The sequence below is a fragment of the Crinia signifera genome, chromosome 8 (genome assembly GCF_055691185.1).
Source record: "Crinia signifera chromosome 8, ASM5569118v1, whole genome shotgun sequence".
NCBI lineage: Eukaryota > Metazoa > Chordata > Amphibia > Anura > Myobatrachidae > Crinia > Crinia signifera.
This window is the reverse complement of record NC_139224.1, coordinates 60,272,048-60,283,149: the sequence shown is the minus strand read 5'-3', so window position 1 is coordinate 60,283,149 and position 11,102 is coordinate 60,272,048.

The following is an 11,102-nucleotide window of genomic DNA, read 5'->3' as shown; positions in this document are numbered from 1 at the left end:
CAACTGCTGCCAGCAGTCATAGTCCGTCAAGGTCGATAAGTAAGGCCGTGGCCAAAGGGCATGGAGGTCTGAAGTCAAGCCATATCAAAGTGTAGCAAAGTACTTTTTTGTTGGGAAGGGCAAAAAAATCTAAAGTACATTTAGCTACAGACAAACAAAAAATTGGCAATATGCCATTCATGACTCGAAGTGGCAAGGAAAGGTTAAGGCCTTGGCCACCGTCAGTTATAGATGATGATTCTACCTCTCAAGTAAGCCCTCCCTATAGAGGTGTCAAAAGAATGAAACTCACAGAGGCACGTGAACCAACTATGTGCTCAGAGTCATCACAAATCCCTGAGGAGAGTCCAAGTGGGTCTGCTGGTGTCATGTATGAGCCTGATCCTTCCAATAGTGTACTGGAAGACAGTGGCGTAGCTACGTTTTGGGTGCCCCCCCCGCTGTTAGGGGGGGGTGGTCCCCCCCCCCGTCGCCGCCCCACCAAGCACCCCTACCCCGCCGCCCCGCCGCCCATGCAAACCCCCCCTCAATCCCCCACAGTGACAGCCTTACCTAACGCGCTGGTCCCGGCGGCTCCGTTCTTCTGCTGAGGACCACCAGAAAATGGCCGCCCCCATACAGCAGACAGTTTCAGAGAACTGTGCGCTGTATGGGGACGGCCATTTTGTGGTGGTCCTCAGCAGAAGAACAGAGCCGCCGGGACCAGCGTGATAGGTAAGTCTGCGGGGGATTGAGGGGGGGTTTAACTATAGCACCGCAGCCCCTGGCGCCCCCACATGCACAGCGGTGCTATAGTTATGCTGCTGCTGGAAGAGGAGGCTCTTTCTGCCATTTGTGCGCACTCTAAAAATGTGGGGATGAGCAGCACAAGTCAGCATGCTGATGTAGACATTGAGGATGCTTCTGTGGAAGTGTACCAAGAAGAGGAGTATATTTGTGTTGCTGCCACTGATCAGGATGTTAGGAATGAGGATGTTGGTGATGAGGGTGTTGGTGATGAGGGTGTTGGTGAGGATATTGTTTGTATCACTCAGACACCAGTGGAAACAGTTGTTGCCCATGGGATTAAAAAGCCCATTGTCATGCCTGGGCAAAAGACAAAAATATCCACCTCGTGTGTGGAATTATTTCTACCCGAATCCAGACAACAACTGTCAAGCTATATGTACCATTTGTAAAGCTGTAGTAAGTAGAGGTAGGGACCTTCGCCATCTGGGAACCTCCTCCCTGTTTCGTCACTTCGAGCGTAATCATCAAAAGTTTTTGAGAAATTCTGAAACTAAAAAGGCAACATCTAGTCCACCTTCACCTAGCTCTGTTTCATTTGTTAGAACCACCAAGCGCCTGCAATCTCCACCATCAACACCCTTATCGTCAGCATCCTCAATCATTTTCGGAAGTAGTCCTGCATCCGAATTATCAGGCGTGACTGACTGCTCTGCTATCCATGCTTCCTCAGAAGCATCCTTGACTGATACACCTTCTGCTACTGCTACTGCTGCTGCTGCTGTTGTGAGTGGATCTGCATCTCGGAAGGGGATCAGAAGTAAATCTTGTACTAATGTAACAAAGCAATTGACTGTTAAACAGGCCTTTGAAAGGGGGACCAAATATCACAGCAGTCACCCAATTACCGACAAAATAAAAGCTATGTTGGTAGTAGATGTGCGTCCATTATCCACTGTTCATGCACTGGGTTTTAAACAGTTAGTTGAGGAGCTGTGTCCCCGCTACCAAATACCATCTAGGTTCCACTTTACTAGAAAAGCAATTCCTGCTTTGTACAAGGACATTAAGAAAAACCTAAATAGTGTCCTCCAAAATGCTGTTGTGCCGACTGTCCACAGCAGCAGCAGCATTGTCATGCCAAAAATTGCAGCTCATTTAGAGACAGGCTACTCTGTGTATTACTGGTTTCACTAAGAGGCATACCGCTGACAACCTCTTAGGGAAGCTCAGGGAGATTATTGCAAAATGGCTTACTCTGCTTGGACTCTCCTCAGGATTTGTGATTGCGTACAATGCCAGCAATATTGTGAGAGCATTGCAGTTGGGTGAATTCCAACACATTCCCTGTTTTGCTCACACAATAAACCTGGTGGTCCATAATATTTTAAAGAGTGACAGGGGCGTGCAGGAGATGCTCTCTGTGGCCAGAAAAATTTCAGGGCATTTTCGACATTCAGCAAGTGCGTGTCGTAGATTGCAGCAACTGCAAGTGATGTTGAATTTGCCCTGCCATCGGCTGAAGCAAGAGGTAGTAACCAGATGGAACTCTACCCTTTACATGCTTCAGCGGATGGAGGAGCAGCAAAAGGCCATCCAAAGGTACACATCAAGCTATGATATAGGGAAAGGAGGGGGAATGCACCTGAGTCAAGCGCAGTGGAGAATGATTTCAGTGCTGTGCAAGGTTCTTAAACCTTTTGAAGTTGCCACACGTGAAGTCAGTTCAGACACTGCCAGCTTGAGCCAGGTCATTCTCCTTATTAGACTCTTGGAACAGCAGCTGCAGAAACTGAAGGAGGAGCTGAAGCAGAACGAATCCGTTAGGCATGTCGGACTTGTGGATCAAGCCCTTAGTTCTCTTCGCCACGATCCAAGGGTCGTCAATCTCTTGAAATCAGATCACTATAGGTTGGCGACCATACTTGACCCTAGGTTTAAGTCCTACATTGTATCCTTTTTTCCGACAGATGGAAATGCATGCAAAGAGCTGTTGGTAAACATACTGTCAGCTCAATCGGCACGTGACACTGCAAAATCTCCTCCATCAGTTTCGACTGCTAGCAAAAAAGTTTTGTTTCCTAAGGGAGCCACTGCTGGTGATGCAGATCTTTCTAGCAATGTGTATGACATCTGGTCAGGTCTAAAGGAACTGCCTACACTAACGGACATGTCTACAGTGACTCCATCTGATACGGTCACCATTGAAAGAATGATGGATGATTATTTTAGTGATACCACCCAACTAGGCATGTCAGACAGTTCTTTTGCCTACTGGCAGGAAAAAAAGAAAATTTGGAGGCCCTTTCACAAACTGGCTTTACTTTACTTAAGTTGTCCACCCTCCAGTGTGTACTCTGAAAGAGTTTTCAGCACAGCCGGGAACCTTGTCAGCGATCGCCGTAGAAGGTTATTACCCCAAAATGTGGAGAAGATGATGTTCATAAAAATGAACTACAAATTCCACCAGGAAGATCTTTGTCGGCAATTACGTCCACAAAATACAGAGACGTCTGTAATGATGGATTCCAGCGGGGACGAATTAATATTGTGTGAAGAAGAGGATGTACACTCTGATGGGGGAGAGGAATCGGAGAATGAGGATGACATCTTTCCACTGTAGAGTCAATTTTTGCAGGGAGAGATCATTGCCAGAGCCACTTTGTGCCGAGAGGTCATCGCCAGCTTGTTTTGTGGGTGCCCAAACAAAGCAATCATTTCAGCCACAGTCGTGTGGCAGTCCCAGTGGCTGAAATGATTGGTTTGTTAAAGTGTGCATGTCCTGTTAATACAACGTATAGGTGGGTGGGAGGGCCCAAGGACTATTCCATATAGCACCTCTTTTATTTGAATTGTATGCTCTTTGGAGCACTGCCAGCTTGTCTTGTGGGTGTCCTCTTTTCTTTCCATTACATCCTTGTTAGAGCATCAGCTTTTATTTGAATTGTATGCTCTTTGGATCACTGCCAGCTTGTCTTGTGGGGGTCCTCTTTTCTTTCCATGACATCCTCGTTAGAGCATCATCTTTTGTTTGAATTGTATGCTCTTTGGAACATTGCCAGCTTGTTTTGTGGGTGTCCAAACAAACCAGTCATTTCAGCCACAGTTTTGTAGGCCCTGTTGCTGAAATGTTTGGTTTGTTAAAGTGTGCATGTCCTATATTCTGGGAGTCTGCCACTGCAGCTCTCACCCTGCATTAATGTGGGAGTCTGTCACTGCAGCTCTCACCCTGCAGCTTTCACCTTTATTAATCTGGGAGTATGCCACTGCAGCTCTCACCCTGCATCACACAACCAGATGCCTTCAGAAGACGGCCTAAGTGACAGGAGCGTTTCTGCCACTGCCTGCAGAATGCTGCCGAAACGCCCACTGCTCCTCGGCTGGTGGTAAACAACACGATAAAGCCAGATAGTGGTCTTATTAGATATTAAACTGATAAAAACAGATACACAGCACAGCACACTCACAGACCAACTCAGCGCTGCACAAAATGCCCACTGCTCCTCGGCTGGTGGTAAACAACACGATAAAGCCAGATAGTGGTCTTATTCGATATTAAACTGATAAAAACGGCTGCACATCGTAAACACGATCAAGCCAGATAGGGGTCTTATTGGGTTTTTAACTGAACATGTACGCTTATGAAGGAAGACTGGTAATAATCCTAGAGTTTAGCAATCAGATTAAATTTATTGTGAAATATTTTTATTATATTTTCTACGCAAAACAAGTATAAAATATAAAAAACAAACATGAACATTAATTACAGTGACTTTTTTTAACAGTTATCAGGATACAGAAAGGTTTTTGTCTTAAAACATTAAAGAAAAATAAGTGCTTAAAAACAGTTACATGCTCTTTAAGCTAAAAGCTATACTTACAAATCTCCTAAATTCTAAAACTCTTCAAAATGCACAACACAAAAACATAAACAAAGGAAAATATTTTAAGTGTTTTTTGTTATTATGATGTTAGAATGTAGAAGGCCAAAAACTGGGTTGACCATACATGGCTGATGGATCAGACATGGCTACTGGATTAGTGTCATAAGGGAGAGGAGGCTGCACACTGGGGGTCATATTAGAAACTGGCCACATGGGCCTTGTTGTTGTCAAGGAATTAGGCTAGTTATCCGTTGGAAAATTAATATCATTGTTGTTATTCTGTGTTGCCATCCCCTGAAGAGTGTTGACCAACAGACAGAGACTACCACAGATCGGCATAGACACTTCCTGAGCTTCAGAGCCTTGCTCCTTGGGGGGGAAGCCAAATAGGTGGCAGCCCCTGTTCCATCATATGAAAGTCTTCTCTCTCCACATCATCTATTATAGATGAAAATATGTCATTGGGGACATCCATGATCTCCTCATTCTCTATCCTACTTCTTTTTGGATAGGATGTCCAGGATGGATGAATGGATGGGTGGGTGGGAAGAAGAAGGCCTTTGTGCATTCAGGCCAGATATGATCCATGAATACCCAGATAGTTTCTGGACAGAATCTGGACAGAATGAATACCATGAATTTCTTAAATAATCCCATTGGGCTGCAAGTTAGTGGAATCCAGGTGGTATTCCATCTCCTGACTTTCTTTCATGACCTCTGCACCGTTGTCTCCGGGGCTGTCACTCAGCAACAAAAAGCTGCATTAGCGGCCGCTGTTCTGTCGCGCGGATACCTGTTGACTACTTCCCCAGATTTTATTATTAATAATAACAAAATCAAGCCAGATAGGGGTCTTATTAGATATTAAACTGAAAAAAAAAAACAGTTAGACACTTGCAGAACAAGTCAGTGCTGCACGAAACGCCCACTGCTCCTCGGCTGTACATCATAAACACGATCAAGCCAGATAGGGGTCTTATTGGGGCCTAGTTTTTCAAACTGTCACCCTGTCTGCCGCTGCAGTGCCACTCCTAGATGAGCCACTTGCTTGTGCCGCACATTTGTGTCACTTATCATAGTTATCCAGCTACCTCGGTGCAACCTTTTGCCCTAAAAACAATATTGTGAGGTGTTCAGAATAGACTGGAAATGAGTGGAAATGAATGTTATTGAGGTTAAAAATAGCATAGGAGCAAAAAAAAAAAAAAAATTCTGTGATTTTAGCTGTTTTTATGAGTTTAAAAAAAAAAAAAAATACAGATCCAAAACCAAAACCAAGACCAAAACCAAAAAGGGCGGTTTTGGCAAATCCGAATACAGATCCAAAACCGGAGGCAGATACAGATCCAAGACCAAAACCGCAAAAAGTGGCCGGCGCACATCTCTACTTCTTAATGACCCCTCTTGTCAAAGGTGCTGCTAGCACCGAGACGGCCATCGAGGAGACAATGGCCCTTATTCAGATATGATCGCAGTGTAAATTTGCTCTCAAAATGGTCAAAACCATGTGCACTGCAGGTGGGGCAGATGTGACATGTATAGAGAGAGTTAGGTTTATGTGAGTTATTTTGTTTCTGTGCAGGGAAAATACTGGCTGCATTAGTTTTACACTGCAATTTAGATTTCATTTTTAATACGCCCCACCCAAATCTAACTCTCTCTGCACATGTTACATCTGCCCCACCTGCAGTGCACATGGTTTTGTCCATTTTGAGAACAAATTTGTACTGCGATCAGATCTGAATAAGAGCCAATGTCAATGACTGTGATGTAAAGTATAGCCTGTTGGGTATCACTGATTTGCTTCAATTTGACATGATGATGCACAAGCAAAGGTCCTTTTAGACAAAAAATATAAATTGAATTTAAGCATTTATTGGACTGGTGCTGGTTTCCCTATCATTTGGGATCTCTGAATATATTGACTGTTGATCTGGTATGGTCATTATACATGATTGTGGTGGAGCGTTGTGCAATTTCATCTACAAGTATATCTTTTTATACATATATTGTGATGAATTGAGCCCATACACTGGGTGGTGATTCTGATTAGCGAACTCACCCGTGAGTTCGCACAGGGGGTTCGATGGTGAAGCTCTGCGCATGTGCATGGCTTCTATGTGGGCACCTTTGGAGACTTGCACAGTCACCGAGGTGCTCACAAAGGGGGGAGGCATGTAGGAGGCATACCCATGAAAATGCTGGGTTTGCCCAGGAAAACGCTGGGTATCCCCATGCGAACGGGGGCAGTCACCTCCCTTCCCGGGAGCGGGCGGCTGATTTCACCTGGTATATGAGCTGCCCCATGTTCTCGGAGCAGGTAGCTGCTAATCACCAGGTACTAACTTAGGTTATCGAGCACTATAGAAATCATTTGATGGTCGGCGACCATCGAATAATGTCAGGCCCACACACAAGCCTGCAAATGTATGTTAATGCAAAACATCCATTCGCGGTGTGGAGGGTACATTTGGCATTTAGCTGGGGGCGGGCATAAGCACGCCCATCGGGCGGCGTTACATGGTATGCAAAGCAGCAAAATACCGCTGCTTTGTGATTCAACCAGAATCAGGCCCCAATTAAAGTTGCAATCCACAAAATCATTTTAGAAGAAAAGAAGTAAAAATAATGGGAAATAAGGGTTGAAAGGGTGAGAGACTAGGTGGCAAGTAGTGGACTTACCAGCAAACACTATCAATGGAATTAGCATCAGAGACGAAGAGGGGTCACCCAAGGCCACAATGATAATAATCAGCATTGTGAGCAGGGCCTGATAACCAATAGGCTGATCAGGCTGCAGCCTGGAGCGTTGGGTCCTGGGGGTGGGGGGTAGGTACCAGTACAATAAGCTGCAGCTGTACCTACTACTGAAAGCCATGGAGGGGATAGCATGTAACACGCTCTTGACAATGAGCATATAACCCCCTTGGCAACAAGCAAGAAACCTTCTGGCAATGAGAAAGGAACCACCAGGCAACAAGCATATGTAAGCCCAGGCAACGAGTTACCCCTTGCAATGAGCGAGTAACCCCTGGCAACAAGCATGAAACCCCTAGCAATGAGCATGTAACCACTGTCAACAAGCACAAAAGCCTTGGCAGGTAAGAAAAATTATAATTTATGTATGGGGGGGGGGGGGGGCCCTACGGTGGCTGGAACCCTTACTAAGGCCCTGATTGTAAGCAGTTTGGTTGCAAGGAGACTTGTGGGATCTGGGAGAGTGAAGTGTAATGTACTGTAGGAGACTCTTTGAAGACACTTGCACAACATTTTTTACAGCTTTAATATATAACAACAGAATTCTCAGAATTAAGACTTGGACAGTACATTTACAAGTGTCAGTATTGGGGACTTATAAGTTATACAATTTAGAGTAAAATAATTGAAATGCCTCTGCAATCTGACTGTCTGCATAGACGAGATCACCTTTGGTGTACCTAATGCTAGCAATGTATATAAGGGCCCTACACAAAGTGGGGCAGATGTATGACTGGGCGATATGGGGGAGAAGGGGTATCAGCGCACGTTATGTGCACTGATACCGCTTCTCCCCATGTATGACGGAGCCAGCGTGCGGTAAAGGACAGGGGTGCTATGTCCATATCGGCACTGCTATCGAAATGATAGCAGGCTGAATGTATGAACGGTCAGCATCGCTGACCGTTCGCACGATGCCAGTTTTGGCTTCGCCAGCATCAAAACCCTATCTAAACAGCAGGGACAGCGTTGTCCCTGCTGTTAGCTCTGGGCTGCGCTGGGGATCACGCATGAGTATCGAGATCCCACGCGTGCCCAGTCCAGCCGGCTAGGGAAAAGGAGACAGCGCATATGTGTAAACTGATGTGCTATCTCCAGGAGGGGGCATCGCCGGAGGGGGGAGTTAGCGCTCCCCCCGCTTCATCAGACAAGATGTTAATACTTCTTGTCGATGTCCCTTCCTGCTTCGCCTCAATAATGAGGTGAAGCAGGAAGTATTATAGCGGCGTGATAAGTGCCGCTATAATACATCTGCCCCAATGAGAGATTTCTGCCATAGATTGATAATGGGAGATTCAACATTTAAATAATGAGTTGGAATAAAGCTTTGTATACACATTGGTGATATAGTGGGGAGAGGGGATGGCATTTTAAAATCTTTCCAAAAAGAAAGAAATAATGTAAAAAAATGGTGTGGGTCCCCCCCACGAGCATGATGTTTCCCAAAATACAGGGGACAAAAGGAGTAGGGGTCCCCCGTATTTTGGAAGCAAGCACCTGGCTCAAACAGCTATCAGGATAATGCAACAGCTGGGTGACACTTATTATATAAGGTCCCGTGGCCAAGAATTACCTCTGTAAGCCCGGGCCGGGTCCCTGGGGGGGAGTGGGGACCAACTCAATAAATGGGTCCCCCCCTTCCAGGACGCCACCAGCCTGGGCTGAAGCCCGAAGCTGTCCCTGGTGCCCCTGGTCAGTGGGTGCCAGGCTTATGGTTAATAATATAAATTTTGGCCAATGGCCTTATATATAAACGTTGGTTGCATAGCGTCCCCCCCTCCCCCCAAACAAATAAACATTGGTGGCATAGCGTTTCAAAACCCCCTCCCCCCATTGGTGGCTAGTGTCCCCCCCCCCGTCCCCCCAACAAAAAAATGTAATCATTGATGGCTAGTGTACTCCACCCGCAATCTTTTAAGTGTTGGTGGCACAGTGTTAAAAAAAATACTTACCAAGTTCGGAGTCTTCCAGCATGTGAAGAGGGCAGGCACGGTGGGTTCGGGTAGGCATCTGGCTTTTTGGGTGGCATCAGCGGGGTTTCAGGTCGACATTCTTTGGTGTCTTCAGTCTCTCAGAAGTCTCTGCTCATCTGCCCGTGCCACACATGCGGGAGATGAGCAGGACTTTCTGAGTGACTGCTATTAATTTTCTGACTGGGCCATACTGAATCTTGGGCAGATTCAGAACAAGGACAAAGAAGAAGAAAAAGAATTTGTGTTGGATGCACTCCTCAGATTCAATAAAGAAATTTATGAACTAATTCCTTTCCTTGTGTTTTTTATATAAAATGAGTGGGAGCTCCTTTTATCTTTATTGTTCAAAAAAGTAGGATAAAGATAAAAGGAGCTCCCACTCATTTTATATAAAAAACACAAGGAAAGGAATTAGTTCATAAATTTCTTTATTGAATCTGAGGAGTGCATCCAACACAAATTCTTTTTCTTCTTCTTTGTCCTTGATCCTAATATATTTGGGATAGCACCCCCCACTGATGTCCACAAACATCAAGTGGAATATCACCCCATAATTGTAGGGTGTTAATATAAATTGTGTGTGCAGAACTCCCAACAACCCCTATGCAGATTCAGAACAGCAGTGCCGCACATTTAAACTGTTGTGTGAGCTACACGCACAGCGATTTACATACGTTTTCAGGCATTTTCTGAGTGATTTAGTAAAATCACTCAGAAAATGCCTGAATGTCACCCAGTGTGCTGGGCCCATTAATGCCCTGACAAGTCATCTGCTAGTAAAAGTGGGCATACACGGGCAGATAAGACACTATATGGCAGGCATTTTATCTGACAGTGCAGATATCACAGGCATACTGTACACTGAGTTCTATCACAGTGTATTGGCCAAGATATTGGCACTCCACACTTGGGGAGGACACTTTTCTATGTTCTTTTCCATGTGAAGTCACATGTGAAATACCTGTTCATCGGCCACGGCAGGTCATGCACTGACTGATGTGGATGACATACAGATGGAACCGGGCTCCCTCTTGCTGACGAATCGCCAGACTGTCTCCGCTGGCGATCCGCCAGCAGCCCGGCGCTCCATCACGTGCGTCTCAGTTTCCGGGCGGCAGGGCGACGGGAACCTGTCCGTCTCCGCTTCAGGGAGACGGACAGGGTTAGGGGGGGTGCGGGGAGGCGGGGGGGGGACCCTGGGTGACCGCCGACAAGCCGGCAGGGACCCGGGGGAAGCGCCGTCGGAAGGGGACGCGTGTACATGAGTCCCCTTTCGCAGAGCAGATGGCGACTAGCGGGGGATGGCGGCTGGCGATTCTGCCGCCATCCCCTGCAAAGACAAGGCCGGCTCCATCTGTATGCTAAAGAAAGAGAAAATAATTCCTGCAAGGGTCACTCTTAGCTGAGTTTTGTTAATTCAGCAATCTTATACCTACATTCAGGGCCTTATTCTAGTTCACTCTTTCTGACAAATTCCTTCTTAGATGGACAAAACCACGTGCACTGCAGGGGGGCAGATGTAACTTGTGCAGAGAGAATTAGATTTGGGTGGGGTTTTACTTCAAAGTGAGATCTATATTGCAGTGTAGAAATAAAGCAGCCAGTATTTTCCCTGCACAGAAACAAAATAACTCACCCAAATCTAATTCTCTCTGCACATGTTACATCTGCCCCCCTGCAGTGCACATGGTTTTGTCCATCTAAGAAGGTTTTTGTCAGAAAGAGTGAACTAGAAAAGGGCCCTCAGTGTCCTAAGAAAAGT